Here is a 19282-nt window from a genome sequence, read left to right as displayed (position 1 = left end):
CCAGCTTTCTGTTTTCCAACTCCTTTGCTATCTATGCTTGGCTGTCCTGGAGCTTGCTCTGTAGATAGACTTTGAACTTAGATATATCTATACTTGTCTTCTAAGCTCTGTGATTAAAGATATAGTCCATCATGCCTGGATTTAAGTTTTTCTCTACTTGGAACTTGCTCTGTATCAGGCTGGCCTTGAACTCAGAGAGCGGCTTTCCTTTCCCTCCTGGAATTAAAGGCTTAAATTATCATTCTGGACCTAAATTAAGCTGGGTGGGATCTTGCCCCAACATCATTACATTCTTAATTCAATTTAATATCCTTGAACACAGGATTCATCTCAATTTCAATTCCTGGTGCCCCTTTAATACTTGAATGATATAGTTTGTAGTTTCCTTTTCTACATTTGCTATGCTTGTTCAGAAAGCTCTCCATAAGAGTAATCATTAATAACCATAGAACAGAATTTATACCAGGCTGTCTCAAGACTTTCCTTTTCAAAGAAATTAATCAAAATCTCTTCACTTTAGCCTAAGGCAAGCTCCCCAGACAATGGCAATAATCAGTCATATTATTCACCAAAATAGCACAAAAAAAATTCTGTACATCACATTCTAACATTCTTCTCTACTGAAACCTCTTGATCAAGGTCTAAAGACTTTAAATCACTCTCAGCAAGAAGGATTTCTATATTCCTACTAGGATAGAACATTAAGCCCCAATTAAAGGATCCCACTGCTTTCCAGATACAAAGTCCTAAAATCCACATACTTTGAAACCCGGTACCAACTTCTGTCATAGGGTTTTACTTCAGTGAACAGACACCATGACCAAGGCAACTCTTCTAAGCACAACATTTAATTGGGGATGGATTACAGGTTCAGAATTTCACTCCATTATCATCAAGCCAGGACCATGGCAGCATCCAGGCAGGCGTGGTGCAGGAGTAGCTGAAAGCTTTTTATCTTCAACTGGAGGATTCTAGAAGACTGTCTTCCAGGCAGCTAGAACATGCCAACAGTGATACAACTACTCTAACAAGGCTATAACTCCTAATAGTACCACTCCCTGGGCCAAACATATACAAACCATTACATCATGCATGTCATTTTGGGTCTGTGTTACATGACTAAGGATGATATTTTCTAGTTCAATCCATTTGCTTGTAAAATTCATGATGTCGTTGGTTTTTTATTTTCTTTACAAAATTATGGGTGCTTCAAAAAGTTATGCTTCATTCTCATATATGCTTATCTTCTCTGTATCATTCCAATGTTAGTAGAAGTGTTACTGAAGTGACAACATAGTTTCTTAGTGGTTATATACTAATGACACATTTCTAAACAATTTAAAGAAATACCACATAATCAGTCAATATGGGCTGTATTTATTCTACTCAGAACTTTGCATTGACCCTAGCAAAATTGCTCTCAATATTGATGTCACCGTATTGTATGCACACATGGAAATGAGAATCAGATGGGATAGGCAGAATTCCAAGTGTACAAAGAAGGTAAAACTACACATGTAAATGTCAATTAGCAGCAACAAAATAATCAATACAGGGTCATTCCAAAGCCATGTAGCTGCATGGACTAGTGCTACTTCCTTTGACCAGCCTCTTGCCCCAGTGAACAGTGTCAATGCAATTAGCATGGAGTAAATACTTATATTGGCCAAGATGATGCTCTTTTCTAAAATAAGTCATGAATCAAAAGAATACATTGTTGAACGAGTATCAACTGTGGAGTGTAAAATTAAAATCTTGCCAAAAGGTCAAAATTAATTTTGAAAACATTGTGGAACAGGAGGTTTCTTATAAAGAAAACTGAGAAAGCAAACTCTACATGAGTCCTGCAAATAAAAGGGAAAATCATGTACCCAGAGGCTTCTCAACTTTGCTGGTTACAGAACATTGATCCTGGCTTCAGCTGTTTGTAAAAGTTCTGCCTGAAATAGTTCTTTCATTTGGACATAATGGAGGCAAAATGTGGCTTGATGGACCTTAGAGGCTGAGCAGATGATAGAAGAAGGCCAACATCTTCCAGGCATGCCTAAAATCCATAGTTATCAAAGACTGAGTAGGAGGAAATGCTTTCTGATGTTAGAGGGGATGTTAATAATACACTATGCGCCACAATCAATTTCTTCTGAAAACATAGTTGCCTTCAGAGCACACAGCATGTGGAGAGTTCAGTGGTCCCCTCTCTTCATTTCTCCCAGGGAAGTCTTATCAACAGAACAGTTTCTAACTGAAATCACAGGGCACAGTTTGAAGTTTTTGTTCTTGTGGGCATGAATGTGTGTATGATCATTCGTGTGCAGACACATGTAAATTTGCTAGTTTGTATATACATTCATGTGGAGGTCAAAGTCAGCTTCAGCTTTCATTCTTTGCATACTATCTAACTTGGTTTTTGACACAGTTCACTCATTTGCCTGAAACTTGGCATAATGGCTGACCAGGCATCGTTCAGAACATTGCCTATTTCTAGTCATGTTGTCATACCTAGTTTTAAAAACAGTGATTACTGAGGAGCAAACTCAGGAACTCGTGCTTGTGGAGAAGTTCTTTCTTTACTGGCTCATCTTCTTAGCCCCAATTTTCAGGGTTTTGAGATTCATATCCATGCCTCTCCTTCATCTCAAAAGAATACAATGTAATAAAGATGTTAAATATTTTGACTTACACTACTCATATGCATAGCATATTCTCTCTACATGTACATATTATATACAATTAGATATTAAAAACATTTTTTTCAATATCTAAAAATTAATAAATTCCCTATACTTGTTTTTCTAAACATATTTGTTTCTATTTTTTTTGTAAGTGTGCATAGCTTTGTGAATGTGCACCTTGGTTTATATGCCCTGGGAATCTATAGAAGCCATCAGACCCTGTGGAGTTGGAGTTACAGAAAATTGTCAGTTAGTTTACATGGGTGTTAGGAATTCAATTATGATTATCAGAAAGAATAGCAAGCTTCATTAATCACTAAGCCATCTCTCTACCTTCATATACATAGATAGATAGATAGATAGATAGATAGATAGATAGATACATACATACATACATACATACACACACACACACACACACACAGAGACATGCACATATGTCCCCATACATATGTTCATATTCAAGAATACATATTTTGATGTGAATATTAAAAACCTATATTTTCATATAAACATACAATATTTATAGTTATCTATAAAATGGAAAAAAGAAAAAAGTCACTCTAACCTTCTAACATCTGTTTTGTGGTGTGTTCAATTCCCTTTGCTGTTTCATTATATGAGCATCATTCATTGAACTTTATAAATGTTCATGGCTTATCTTTATTTCTTTAACTTGAGAATTTCTCATTCCCCACTTTATAATAGGCTTATATAGCACAACATAGTGGTTTTAAGTATTGTTTCTTAAATGAGGTTGCATGACTATGCTTGTTGACCCACTAATTCCAACCTATACCATTTGGGCAAATGGAGGTAGTTACAGTTTCCCAAGAATGCATGTAGCATCATCTTGTGCAGAGCAATAATCATTGTTATGACAATTATTTATAAAATGAGTTGCAATAAAAGTAATATGTAAAGGTCCTAAGACAATCAAAGTCATGTTTCAGTTGAAGACTTACTAAAAAAATGTCCAAAAGAAAAAAATGTATTATCAGACTAAAATCCAAATGACTCATGCTCTATAGAATGTGGTGACTAGTCTTAGTAATTTTAAATGCTTTATTTACATTTCTCTCTTTCTTTGTCACTCTGTGTTTCTGTTTCTCTCTCACACATGTGTGTACGTGTACGTGTGTGTGTGTGTGTGTGTGTGTGTGTGTGTGTGTGTGTGTGTGTGTGTGTCTGTGACCAGATGATAGAAGAAGGCATACAATGTCTTTCTGTATAAGGCTCCAATCATCATTTTGAGATAGAATCTCATGGTATGCACAGAACTGTATTCAAACTCAAGTCTTCATCCTTGTATATTGAGTACCTTTATCCACAGAGGTATCCCCTTAGCTTCAGGATCAGTGTAATTCTTGGTAATTCCAACTGAATATCCACATTATTAGTGATTAAAATAATTTATTTACATTTTGATCCATTATTCTAAAGCATAAATTATGATGATTGCACAGTACTTAATTGAAGAAGGTATTAAAATATATTCTTCAAATGCTGATATTTAGCATTATATTTTTTCACACTTTAATGGTAAAAATGATTTCAAAACAGAGGAAATGCCTTTGGTAAAACTCTATGAAAAATAAGATATGATTTCCATAATTTATTTCTCAAATAAAAAATTTAATGAGTCAACGAGTAAGTTCTTTTATAAATTAGATATTTCCTTTATTTACATTTCAAGTTTTATTCCTTTCCTCATTTCTCCTCCAACTGCCCCCCATCTCATTTCCACTCTCCCTGCTCACTAAACCACCCAATCCCTCTTCCATGTAATGGTATTTCCCTACTCTGGGGCATCAAGCCTTCACAGGACCAATGGCCTCTCCTCCCATTGATGTCCCACAAGACCATCCTCTGCTACATATGTGACTGGAGCCATGGGTCCCTCCATGTTTACTCTTTGCTTGGTGGTTTAGTCCCTGGGAGCTCTGGTTAGTTCATATTGTTGTTCCTCCTATGGGGCTGCAAATCTCTTCAGCTCCTTGGGTTCTTTCTCTAGCTCCTCTATTGGGGACCCTATGCTCAGTCTAATAAATGGGTGTAATCATCCACTCTGTATTTGTCAGGCACTGGCAGAGCCTCTCATAAGGCAGCTATACTACTAAAATTAGGGACTAGACAAGACTGTCTATACACTCCCTATTTGTTCAATATAGCACTCAAAGTACTAGCCAGAGTAATTATGCAACAAGTAAGCTCTTGAGTGCAGTGTCAATCATGCTTCCTGGAAGTGGCTACTTGGTCTAACCAAAGTAGTATTCTCTTGTCTCAGATATTACTGATCTCAGAAAGCTGACATTTTATCCAACCTGTGAACACTAGAAGGTCTAAATTCATTTCCCGGTATAATTTTTAATTTGATGTATGGAATATTATGATACTGAGGAGTCGAAACTGTGGAGCTAATTAGTTTCATCCCTGTCTCCTTTTTTGTTATTAATTTGGTCTAGCTCCAGAGTCCTCACATAGACTCTAGTAGACCTGTCAGTCAAATTATTTCAGAACTTTTTATTCCTTTGTCACAAATCATAGCACACGTTTTATGCCTCTGGTGTCATCTATCACACACAGCCTTCGCAAAAGTTTATCAATTTCCCCTGTGTGTATACTGCAACTAATTTGCATGAATCCCATCTCCAACAAATTGAGCTTTACATCTGTTTAAGAAAATAAACATGTGTATCATATTAATGATAAATATAAGTATTATAGTGTTATATACTATAATAACATACTTATTAATTATTACAATATATAATTATATGAACATTATTATAACTATGCAATAAAGTATATTATACTTATATGCTTTTTTATAAAAGTATCTACTGACTAACTACAAAATTACAAGAATTTTATGTGGCAGATATTCAGTTGTGATCATCTTACAGATTTAGAATTTGAAATCAGTTACAAACTTAATTTTATAAATAATTAGTTTTATTTTTAAATTATTTACTATAACTTTAAAATAGCTTACAATGTGTTAGAAAATACTGTTGCATTGTTTCAGACCAATTTTGTGCTAGTGACTGCAAACTAAGTAATTCAATATCTTAAGATAAAGCCATCTTGGATTTGGGGGAAAATGAAGCAACGTTCCTATTAGATCCTTTGTCTTTCTTCGTATACATTTGGCCAATTTTCATATACATAATTTACATCCATCCTTTCCAAATCCATTACAGGAACTACAAAGAGAAGTGGAAGAAAACACAGGAATGAAACTCACGAAAGTGGAGTCATAGCTTTTGGTCATGCTGTCACAAGCCACTGAAGGAAAGACTCTCCTTTAGAGCATTGAGAAGTGCAGCTGTGCTACTTTATTTCACACTCCTAGCCTCAAAAATATAAACTATTTGGCTTTAAAACCAATCAGAGTCATACTGATTACTGAAAGAATTGAATCCATAGAAAAATGTGGGTATTCAACATCTCACTTTACACACTGAGCTGCTTTGGAAGTTACAAAGTATGGGAATCTTTAACCCAGTCTTCTAGGTTAAAGAGAAGATCCTTCCCCCGCTATAGGCAAAGGACAGCAGAAATCATTCGATTTGTACAGATGACGGGAATAGGGGAAACATCTCTATCAATTAAAATGCATGCCACAATATGCTGTTTTGAATAAGTATGGGCCCTGAAGATTCATGTATTTGAATGGTTGGTTCACAAGAAGCAGCAATTTTAGGAGGTATGGACTTCTGGGAAATACATGTGGCCTTGTTGGACAAAGTGAGTTACTATGGAAGAGGTATTTTAGATCAAACTAAGCCCAGTGTTGACAGTCCCTTTGCAGTCTGTGGATAAAGATGTAGAATTCTCAGCTTCTTCCTCATCACCATATAGTCCTGGATGCTGCCATATATCCGACCATGATGATAATGGACTAAAGCTGTGAAAATGAAAGCCAGTCCCAATCAAATGTTTATCCTATATAAAAGTTGCCTTGGTCATGGTGTCTCTTCAAAACAATGAAACCCTATCTAAGAAACAAAATTTTCTTGTACATATGATTTTATAATTTGAATAACAGTTGGAATTAAATATTCCCAGCCTCAATTATTGCAATGTTGCTTTTATGGCACCTCTTCAATTAGCAGTCCTTTAATTATTTAGAGAAGCAGTTTTCAACCTGTGAATCACTATTCTCATAGAGGTCATGTATCAGATATTTTTCATATTATATATTTACATTACAATTTAAAAAAATAGAATAATTACAGTTATGAAAAAGCAATAAAAAAATTATTGGTGGCATCACCACAATATGAGGAACTGTATTAAAGAGTCACTGCATTTGGATTCTTGAGAACCATAGATCTATGGCTCTTCTCAATGTGGAAGGATATCTGTACTCAGAATTTCATGTGGATATTCAGAGCAATCAGAAAGGATGGCCTAATTGTAAAGGCTGGGAAATGTAACCCATAAAGCTCCTAATAATGTTAGGGTTCAGGATTTATTCTTCTGCTTATCATAACTGGAATGTATAATTCAACACCATTAACATATACTCCCTCACCATAACAGTCTTCCTGTTTGTGCCATCACAGCCACATATGGGATGTTTGGGCCTCTGTTCATATCTCAGTCTTCTCACTCATTTGATATAGTATAGTTATATATTTTATTCCTCAGAAGTTATTGCTGCTCTCCCCACAAACATTATCTTCCCTAAATGGTACCATAACTAGGTTTCACGAGAGTATAATGAAATATCCCAGATAATTAATGAAAAAATAAAGATCTATTTATCTTATGCTTTTAGAGATCCCAGGTCCGAATTGGGCCCTTCGGTGAGGGAATGGATTGCCCTGATGTTTTTTAATGGTGTAAAGAAAACTACTCATACATATAGAACCCACAATATTTTGAGGGGTGTTCCTTCAATACACTAAGAATTTCTAAAAGAACTTTCTGTCTGGTTCCCAGACTCCACTGAAACTAGGCTGCACCAGTGACAGTGTGGACTACAGAAACTAACAGCTTCTGGGACAGGCAGGAGCCACAGAGCTTCAGAGGCAGCCCCCCTTTTCAGGCTCCAGACATCTGGGCACCTTCCCTGCCAGAGGAGAGGTGTCTGCCCGGCCCGGGAGGGAATTGCCAGAGCAAATGCAGGAGACATCTTGGTTCCCAGACTCCATCAAGATTAGTCTGCACCCATGAGAGTGTGAACTACAGAAGGTAACAGCTGCTGGGACAGGTCCTGTTTCGGGGCTTCATCTTCTACCAGGAGGCAAGTTTGAATGCCAGATATCTGTGCACCTTCCCTGAAAGAGGAGAGCCTGCCTGCAGAGAGTGCTCTGATCACTGAAACTCAGGAGAGAGTTAGTCTTCCAGGTCTAATGTTAAATAATAATAGAATCACAAGAGGAACAAGCTCTAACCAGAGACAACTATAACAACAGAATCCAGAGTTTACCAGATGGCGAAAGGCAGACATAAGAATCTTACTAACGGAAACCAAGACCACTCATCATCATCAGAACTCAGCCCTCCTCCTCAGCCAGCCCAGGACACCCCAACACACCCGAAAAGCTAGACATGGATACAGGCATATCTCGTGATATGGTTGAAGACATCAAGAAGGTCTTTAATAACTTACTTAAAGAAATACAAGAGAACACTGCTAAAGAGTTGCAAGTCCTTATAGAAAAACAGGAAAACACATCCAAACAGGTGATGGAAGTGAACAAAACCATACTAGACCTAAAAACGGAAGTAAATACAATAAAGAAAACCAAAGGTGAGGCAATGCTGGAGATAGAAACCCTAGGAAAGAAATCGGAACCATAGATGCAAGCATCAGCAACAGAATACAAGAGATGGAAGAGAGAATCTCAGGTGCAGAAGATTCCATAGAGAACATCAGCACAACAATCAAAGAAAATACAAAGCGCAAAAGGATCCTAACTCAAAATATCCAGGAAATACAGGACACAAGGAGAAGACCAAACCTACGGATAATAGGAATTGATGACAATGAAGATTTTCAACTTAAAGGGCCAGCAAATATCTTCAACAAAATTATAGAAGAAAACTTCCCAAAACTAAAGAAAGAGATGCCCACGAACATACAAGAAGCCTACAGAACTCCAAATAGACTGGACCAGAAAAGAAATTCCTTCCGACACATAATAATCAGAACAACAAATGCACTAAATAAAGAGAGAATATTAAAAGCAGTAAGGGAGAAAAGTCAAGTAGGGATACTTCATACTCATCAAAAGTAAAATCCTCCAAGAGGAACTCTCAATTCTGAATATCTATGCTCCAAATGCAAGGGCAGCCACAGTCATTAAAGACACTTTAGTAAAGCTCAAAGCACACATTGCACCTCAAACAATAATTGTGGGAGACTTCAACACACCACTTTCACCAATAGACAGATCAGGGAAACAGAAACTAAACAGGGACACAGTGAAACTAACAGAAGTTATGAAACAAATGGACTTAACAGATATCTACAGAACATTTTATCCTAAAACAAAAGGACCTCACAGGAACTTCTCCAAAATTGACCATATAATTGGTCACAAAACAGGCCTCAACATATACAAAAATATTGAAATTATCCCATGCACCCTATCAGACCACCACGGACTAAGACTGATCTTCAATAACAACATAAAAAATGGAAAGCCAACATTCACGTGGAAACTGAACAACACTCTTCTCAATGATACCTTGGTCAAGGAAGGAATAAAGAAAGAAATTAAAGACTTTTTAGAGATTAATGAAAATGAAGCCACAACATACCCAAACTTATGGGACACAATAAAAGCATTTCTAGGAGGAAAACTCATAGCTCTGAGTGCCTCCAAAAAGAAACTAGAGAGAGCACACACTGCCAGCTTGACAAGACACCTAAAAGCTCTAGAAAAAAAGGAAGCAAATTCACCCAAGAGGAATTTATAGGAACATAGCAAAAAAAAGTCTCAACAAATAAATAGCCATTGAAATCATAAAATTATGAACACATTAGAGCTCTGACCACCTGCACAGTAAATGAAATCTGAAGAGTGTCTAGTTGAAAATAACGGCTAAGAAGGAATGGGAGAGTTGTGAGGTGATAGGGTAAATATGGTCATAATTTCACATAAATTCACAAGAAGCCGTCAAGTTTTAAAATTAATAAAGAGAAGAAAAAGGCTCTGGAAATAACCTGTGAGGTATTTAAAATACCACTGTTTACTATGATAACATAATAATGACTATGAAATTTCTATGTGTGTTAATTATGTGATGCCATAAATAACCCAGTATATATGAGCCATTTAGAAAAAATAAAGATTCAAAATGTGAAGTAAATTAAACAGAATATGTATCACTGTCTCACTCTCATAAAAATTAATTAAATCTATATTTTGAATGATAAGTATAGAAGTCCATCTGTAATGCATCATGATTTTCTAATATATATAAATCCATAAACATTCTTGAAAGCATAAGATTTGCCACCATCATAGTCTAGGGTGTAGAACAGCATTGTCCTCTCCAGGTATGCTGGAACAATCTTGTTAGTCACTTCCTCTTCACATGTTTAGTCTCTTACGACACCCTCTACTAATTTATACTGTTGAGTAGAGCCTAGACATTCCTAGTATTCTAGGAATAAATTCCTAGCCACTGTCAATGGCAAGCTCTTCTGCCAATGCCCAAGGTCCATCTCCATCCATCCCTAATATCTCTGTAAAACTCCAGGCTTTTTCTCAGTCCCAGAAAAGTCCAAACTGCAGAATCAAATCTTAAGCTATGTTTATTTATACTTAGAAATTATTTTCTGATTTTTTTAACAATGTCTGGTTCATCAATAAACTCTACAGTTAAAATTAACTGTTTTCAAAACTTTAGTTTTTAATCATGTGTAAATATGTATGTCTGTGTACGGATGTTTCTACATGTCTACATGGGTGCAGGTACTCACAGGTGTTGGAGAAAAGTTTAGGATCTTTTCAAAATGGAAAAAAAGGCTGTTGTAAGTGAATGATGGTGGTTCTGGGTCCCCTACCATTACCTTAAAGAGAACTATACATGGATAACTATTGATCCATACCTCCAGTGCCCAAATGATTCCATGGTATCTGGAGTGATGGCAAGTACATTCTATATAGTCCTTCAAGAAAATAAAGCAGTTCTCTTCCTGATTTTGAGGACACATGAAGTCATCATTGAGAATCCAGAAGCTATAGAGAATTAGGTGTATCAATTCCACTATATAGCTATATTAATCATTATGTTTTAAATAGTATAGTTACTTCCTTTAATTCCATTCAATATTAAATATATGCAACTATCATGAAGGCTAAAAGTTGTAGCATTTTTCTACTGTTTTCCTAAACCAAGCACATACTTGTCCTGCACCTTTGTTTCATAAAGAAACAAATGAACTGGGACTGAAGGAATGCTGTAGGAACATACTTAATAGGAAATCAATAGCATTAACTTAACTCTCTTTTGAAATTCTAAATTAATTTTAAAAGTTTGTATGTGTATAGATGTTTGTGAGTGTATGTGGGAAAACATATGAGGGTGCTGTTAAGTGTGTGTGTGTATGTGTGTGTGTGTTTGTGTGTGTGTGTGTGAGAGAGAGAGAGAGAGAGAGAGAGAGAGAGAGACAGAGAGAGAGAGAGACAGAGATAGAGACAGAGACAGAGACAGAGAAAGAGACATAGAAAGAGAGAGTGACAGAGACAGCTCTCTCTCTCTGTCTCTCTCTCTCTAAATTCCTAACTAATCAATTTGTCTAGACTATCTGTCAAGAAAGCCCCAGCAATCTTTGTCTCTGCTTCAAGCAGTGGAATTATAAACATATGCTACTGTGCCTGAATTTTATATGCACGCTAGAGATCTCAGGTGCTCATAATTGCATTAGTAGCACTTTAGCAGCCAGGCCATCTCCCTAGCCTCCCTTAGTTGTGAGTGTATTCACTGTCTTATATTCAGATGACATGGTATTTCAGTTTTACTGACATTTATTTTCCTGTTCTATGAGTTGGGAACAGACAACACTTTCCTGCATGGATAGATAGGCAACCACATATGAAAATTCATAGGACATAAAGAAATAGCTTGACTACCACATTGCAAGTAGGAAACATCTGTAGAAAAAAAATATTCTGAAAATGGAGACTTAAGAATTCCTGTAATATTTTTTCTGATAATTGAATAATGATGAAGAAATATATTTCTAGTTACTTTGCAAAGGGTAATGAAGTCTACAGAGAGCATTCAAGTGTTTCACAGCCAGCTCTCTCCAGGAGTGTCATATCCCAGCCAGGGACAGTTTCTATATGGCCTCAGCACATTGCAGTCAGTGGCTGAGTGGAGTCATTTCTAATGTAGGAAATCTGTGCTAGCATGGGCTTAAGACTGTAAGACAATGGAAATTTGAAGAATGGCACCCTCCCTAACACTTTGCTAATAATGCCTAAAATTAGGAGGCATGGTATCAGTCATAGATGCCAGAGAAATAGTAGGTTCAGTAGGTTCAGTTGCCTAACAATACAGTGCTTGTCTGTACCACTTTCTCTACAATATTTATAATTATCCATACTTATCCACATTTATGTTATTCCCTCTTAGCTTGTATGGAGTGTTGAGTATACCCCAAAACTGAATGGGCTGGTATTGTGTGCCAGATATATTACTGAGATCTATCATATTTTGAATATTATAAATAAGACATAAGTATCTCTCATAAAGAACTTAAACAAATGTGCTGGTCTGAATGAAGATGGCCCTCCATAGACTCATTTGAAGGGGCATGATTGGAGATAAACCCTGGTAGTAACTGTAGCCTAGTTGAAGAAATTAAGTCACGGTGGCAGGGCTTGGGGTGAGGTTTCAGAAGCTCTATCTTGTTACTGCTCCTGCTCCAGATGTAGAAATCTCAGCTCCTTCTCCAGAACCATGTCCGTCTACATGTACCATGACTTCTGCCATGATGAGAACGGACTAAACTTCTGAAATGTAGTTCAGCCCCAGTTAAATGTTTTCCTCTGTAAGTGTTGTTGTGATAATGGTGTTTCTTGACAGCAATTGAAATCCTAATTAAGAGAACTAGTAAACCAACGTGTTAACAAGGATATGCCTGTATGTACATGCATTATATATCATACATCAAACATTATATGTATTATATTATATATGTATACATATATATGTATATATGATATATAGTTTGTATAAGATAAAAAATTGTTATATATTTGTACATGCTTTCAGGAAGGACAATCATAAAAACATGTAGATATAACAATAAAATTGATAAATATATAATCACATAATATATATTAAAGGATGCCACATAACTTATCTGCAAAGAAATTCACCTTCATCTCTAGTTAAATCCTCTTGGGAAAGATCTAACCCATTTCAGTGAATGGAAGAATAAGATTTGTGGATTCTCAGGTACTATCCAAATATAACAAATGATTCCCAAGACATTCAAATCATTCTAATCAAGGATTTCTATACGCAGGAACTTCAGCACTGTTACATTCCAATGACTTAGGAAATTCTGGGATTCTAAACCAGAAATACATGCTATTTTATTAAATCTGAGTAATGACATCCAGATCAAGGTCAGATAAAACTAATTTTAGTAAGCCAAACTAAAAGTTACTTCTTGTGAAATATAGCTAGGCTCAAGGAAACAATTGTGCCTCTTTGTTGATCTGAAGTGTCTACAGTACTTGAATCTCATTTTTAGCTGCCCAAGGCATTGTGTATATATGAGTAGATATGCTACTTTACAGGCTTGGGAGGACAAAAAGTCAGAGAGGTCCAAACACAGAGTAGTGGGCTCCTTACCTTGACACACGCTTGGGGCATGTTCAAGATATTAAAACTTGTTGGAAAATCTAGGAAAATCATACCAGTTAACATTGGTTTAGGAATAAAATTGAAACAAAAAGCAAATTATACAATTGGTGTGGATCCCTTTGAGAATATATTGGTTGTCCTTATGCTAAATATTAGAATGGTACAAGAAGAATTAATATTTTATTTGTTAATGACTTCAGCAGAGGGAGAATTTAGCACCAGAAAACATTTACTTTAGTAAGCACAAATACAAAAGATTTATCCATAAAAATAAAAAAAAAAGACTTCCTCACCCAGAAAATAATTTTAAGAAATTCAGTTCAGAAAGTAAACTGAGGCAGACTGGAAATTTGTCGGAGACAAATTGAGATACCTGTGGTAAGAAGAGAAAAAGAAGTCAGCAAAATGTACAGAGACTCAAATGTTCGAAGTGCTAAGAAACAGTGATTGTGAGAGCTCAGCCTTGGATGGAGCAACTATATCTACCTACATTCAGGTCCCCTTGGGCACAGAGAACATTGCAGAAGAGGCATCTGAAAGAATATGAGGCAGATGATGGGAGGGATTACGAAATGCTGTCTTCTAGACATGGCATAGCTGTTGCACACATCACCTCACAGCAGTTGGAGCTACCTACACAAGATTGCGACAGTGAGAATTTCCAACACAGATGGGGAACAGGCTAAAGAGGTCCTAACATGAGGAACTGTAGACAGTTGATGGATTCAGGGGACAGGGGAGGAGTTACTTTTTCTTGTGAGGTATCCCCTGGTAGATTTCTCATAAAGAGTACATGGCTTGTCACACATTCATTTATTGGGTAGCACTAACTACACTAAACAACTGAGATCACAAGGGATGGAGAATGAACACAAGATGCTGTGCAGCTGGAATGATGAATGTACCAACCAGAGAGAAAGTTCGAAGACCCATGTCATTTTGGGCAAGCTTATTTATCTTCAGGACCTTCAGCAAGGCACACTCCTCCCCAGTCCTACAATTTTATATTGGGGTAGATTTGTTTGTGGCACTCAGAAAAATTGCAGGTGTTACTAGAGTTATTTTGAGTCAGAGTCTGATTCTGGCATTCCTAGAAATCTAAGCTAGGCCATCTGTTCTCAAGTGGCCAAGTAAAGGCTCAATAGTAAAGACTAAGAAGAATAAGAAAGGAGATTTATTCAAAATGCACACAATCAGAAGAGAGACAAAGAGACCCAAATCCATCTTCAGTGAAATGACATGCTGCTCAGGTTCAAAAGGAACACAAGGACTATGAATAACTAGGCACTCCTGGTCAAAATGCCAGGAGTCAATCATTGCCAGGGCTCCAGTTTCCTCTGCAAAGGTTTCCAGAGACAAGCTCTTGTTCTAGCAGATGCCAACTTTTTGTCATTTTCTCCTTCTGAGACTCCCAGGGGAACCCAATTACATTGAGTAAAATGCCTCAATAGATGAAGTGAGAAACACAAGTGTTTCTTTGGAAGAATCATTATTGTTGTTGTTGTTGGTGGTGGTGGTGGTGTGTGTTTGTGTGTGTGTGTGTGTGTGTGTGTGTGTGTGTGTGTGTGTGTGTGTGTGTGTCCAGACAGTCCAGAAGAGAGTATCAGATTCCCATGACCTGGTGATATGGGTGTTAAAAACCAAACTCAAGCCCTTTGCAAGTATCTCTTCTAGCCTCTTAAGCTATCCACACACATATGTAAAGGCACACACTGAGAAACAAAATTAAAATAAAATTCTCTTTTAAAATGGAATTTTCCTCTGCATTTTAAATATCTCTGCATACCTCTGTAAAATACTTATTTACAGTAGGAAGTAGACAGAAAAACTTGAGAGATGGGTGGTACACAGATCTGTTCAGAAGGTAAAACAAGGTTACACTTTCTACTGCAATGCCTCCTTCATCACTGGAAAATAAGCTTTATTATGCACTTTGAATGTTATTTTTCTCATCATGAATGAGACCAAAAACTCTTTCCAAAACAGAAAACAAGATCATGAAGAAAGGATGGGTCCATTTTCACAAATAGAAAATGAGTGTATAGGAGGCCAATTAGATGTCTACACAGGAGGAAGTTTTGATACTTATTTCTCAATATGTAGTCATTCAGGAAGTATACACTATATGATATCTGTGAAGGAGGATCATGGAGGGTTGCTGCTCTGCGGTGAAGGAAGGTGCTACCTTTCCAGCTGGTAGTAATCACAGTTACTGTAATAAAATGTGCAGAGATATTTTTTTTAATCTGTGCGATAACTGGCAATTAAGGTATGAATTCAAAAGACAGCCATCAACAAATGAGGTCATATATAGCCCCCCAAAGGCTTACAGAAATGGATGGAAACACTTTTGAACAATCTCTTAGGACTGGATATCTTCTCAATCCAAGATACATAACGGATGGATGAGGAAGAATGGACCAAAAAAAAAAAAAAAAAAAAAAAGGTAATAAAAAGGTAATATTTTTCAAGGACTTTGATTTTCTTTTTTTTATTATTTTTTTTATTTTTTATTATTAGGTATTTTCCTCGTTTACATTTTCAATGCTATCCCAAAGGTCCCCCATACCCACCCCCCAATCCCCTACCCCCCCCCCACTGCCCCTTTTTGGCCCTGGCTTTCCCCTGTACTGGGACATATAAAGTTTGCAAGTCCAATGGACCTCTCTTTGCAGTGATGGCCGACTAGGCCATCTTTTGATACATATGCAGCTAAAGACAAGAGCTCCCAGGTACTGGTTAGTTCATATTGTTGTTCCACCTATAGGGTTGCAGTTCCCTTTAGCTTCTTGGGTAATTTCTCTAGCTCATCCATTGGGGGCCGTGTGACCCATCCAATAGCTGACTGTGATCATCCACTTCTGTGGTTGCTAGGCACCGGCATAGTCTCACAAGAGAGAGCTATATCTGGGTCCTTTCAGCAAAACCTTCCTAGTGTATGCAATGGTGTCAGCACTTGGAAGCTGATTATGGGATGGATCCCTGCATATGGCAATCACTAGATTGTCCATCCTTTCGTCACAGCTCCAAACTTTGTCTCTGTAACTCCTTCCATGGGTGTTTTGTTCCCATTTCTAAGAAAGGGTAAAGTGTCCACACTTTAGTCTTCGTTCTTCTTGAATTTCATGCATTTGGCAAGTTGTATCTTATATCTTGGGTATCCTAAGTTTCTGGGCTAATATCCACTTATCAGTGAGTACTTATTGTGCGAATTCCTTTGTGATTGGGTTACTTCACTCAGGAAGATACCCTCCAGGTCCATCCATTTGCCTAGGAATTTCATAAATTCATTTTTTTAATAGCTGAGTAGTATTCCATTGTGTAAATGTAACACATTTTCTGTATCCATTCCTCTGTTGAGGGGCATCTGGGTTCTTTCCAGCTTCTGGCTATTATAAACAAGGCTGCTATGAACATAGTGGAGCATGTGTTCTTCTTACCGGTTGGAACATCTTCTGGATATATTGCGGGATCCTCCGGTAGTACTATGTCCAATTTTCTGAGGAATCGCCAGACTGATTTCCAGAGTGGTTGTCCAAGCTTGCAATCCCACCAACAATGGAGTAGTGTTCCCCTTTCTCCACATCCTTGCCAGCATCTGCTGTCACCTGAGTTTTTGATCTTAGCCATTCTGACTGGAGTGAAGTGGAATCTCAGTGTTGTTTTGATTTGCATTTATTTCCCTGATGATTAAGGATGTTGAACTTTTTTTCAGGTGCTTCTCTGCCATTCGGTATTCCTCAGGTGAGAATTCTTTGTTAAGCTCTGAGCCCCATTTTTTAATGGGGTTATTTGATTTTCTGGAGTCCACCTTCTTGAGTTCTTTATATATATTGGATATTAGTGCCCTATCTGATGTGGGATAGGTAAAGATCCTTTCCCAATCTGTTGGTGGCCTTTTTGTCTTATTGACGGTGTCTTTTGCTTTGCAGAAGCTTTGCAATTTTATGAGGTCCCATTTATCGATTCTTGATCTTACAGCACAAGCCATTGCTGTTCTATTCAGGAATTTTTCCCCTGTATCCATATCTTCGAGGCTTTTCCCTACTTTCTCCTCTATAAGTTTCAGTGTCTCTGGTTTTATGTGGAGTTGACAAAAACCACATGATCATCTCATTAGATGCAGAGAAAGCATTTGACAAAATCCAACACCCATTCATGATAAAAGTCTTGGAAAGATCAGGAATTCAAGGCCCATACCTAAACATGATAAAAGCAATCTAGGGCAAACCAATAGCCAACATCAAAGTAAATGGTGAGAAGCTGGAAGCAATCCCACTAAAATCAGGGACTAGACAAGGCTGTCCACTCTTGCCCTACCTATTCAACATTGTACTTGAAGTCCTGGCCAGAGCAATTAGACAACAAAAGGAGATCAAGGGGATACAAATTGGAAAGGAAGAAGTCAAAATATCACTTTTTGCAGATGATATGATAGTATATATAAGTGACCCTAAAAATTCCACCAGAGAACTCCTAAGCCTGATAAACAGTTTCAATGAAGTAGCTGGATATAAAATTAACTCAAACAAGTCAATGCCCTTTCTGTACACAAAGGATAAACAGGCTGAGAAAGAAATTAGTGAAACAACACCCTTCTCAATAGTCACAAATAATATAAAATACCTTGGCGTGACTCTAAATAAGGAAGTGAAAGATCTGTATGATAAGAACTTCAAGTCTCTGAAGAAAGAAATTAAAGAAGATCTCAGAAGATGGAAAGATCTCCCATGCTCATGGATTGGCAGGATCAACATTGTAAAAATGGCTATCTTGCCAAAAGCAATCTACAGATTCAATGCAATCCCCATCAAAATTACAACTCAATTCTTCAATGAATTAGAAAGGGCAATAGGCAGATTCATCTGGAATAACAAAAAACCGAGGATAGCAAAAACTCTTCTCAAGGATAAAAGAACCTCTGGTGGAATCACCATGCCGGACCTAAAACTGTACTACAGAGCAATTGTGATCAAAACTGCATGGTACTGGTATAGTGACAGACAAGTAGACCAATGGAACAGAATTGAAGACCCAGAGATGAATCCACACACTTATGGTCACTTGATCTTTGACAAGGGAGCTAAAACCATCCAGTGGAAAAAAGACAGCATTTTCAACAAATGGTGCTGGCACAACTGGCGGTTATCATGTAGAAGAATGCGAACTGATCCATTTCTATCTCCTTGTACTAAGGACTTTGATTTTCTGTATGTATATGTGCAGTTCTCAAAGCACCTTGGCAGAATTAAGATGGTCTATGTTTTCTAAGTATGTTTGTGTGTGGGGGGGCGTGTGTGTGATGTGTGGATGCATGTATAAAAGTTCCTGTGTGTAAGTCCAGAGACCCATGTGCTATAGCAGTTTCATGGAGGGTAGAGGACAGCCTTAGGGATCAGTGCTCAACGTCCATCCTGTTTGAGACAGTCTTTTGTTCTTTGTTGTATACCCCAGGCTCTCATGTTTGTGAGTTTATGGGTATAATTCTGTTTCTGCCTCCTATCTACCCAAAGGAATGCTTAGACCTCTAATGTGTCTATTACTATGTCTGGTCATTATGACTGTTCTGGAGCTCCAACCTCAGTGGCAAACATGTGAGGATCCCCCCATCCCTACCCAGAGCCATCTCTTGGGGGAATTTATTTAAAAAAGAATACCTGTGCCCCTCACACTGGCTATTAAACTACTGAGACTATAGATTTTAAGAACTGAAAATTCTGGAACAATTTCACATTAGGGGAAGGGTAAGTGTGAAGCCTATTGCT

The 19282-nt window shown here is 37.3% G+C and overlaps 1 pseudogene; it reads right to left on the bottom strand.

Moving 5' to 3' along the window:
* Positions 1-1193: 1193 nt before the first annotated feature.
* On the bottom strand, positions 1194-1291 carry Gm23434 (annotated as a pseudogene).
* Between the last annotated feature and the right edge of the window lie 17991 nt (positions 1292-19282).

Source organism: Mus musculus, chromosome 1 (genome assembly GCF_000001635.26).
Source record: "Mus musculus strain C57BL/6J chromosome 1, GRCm38.p6 C57BL/6J".
NCBI lineage: Eukaryota > Metazoa > Chordata > Mammalia > Rodentia > Muridae > Mus > Mus musculus.
This window is presented reverse-complemented; position numbering and strand designations above follow the sequence as displayed.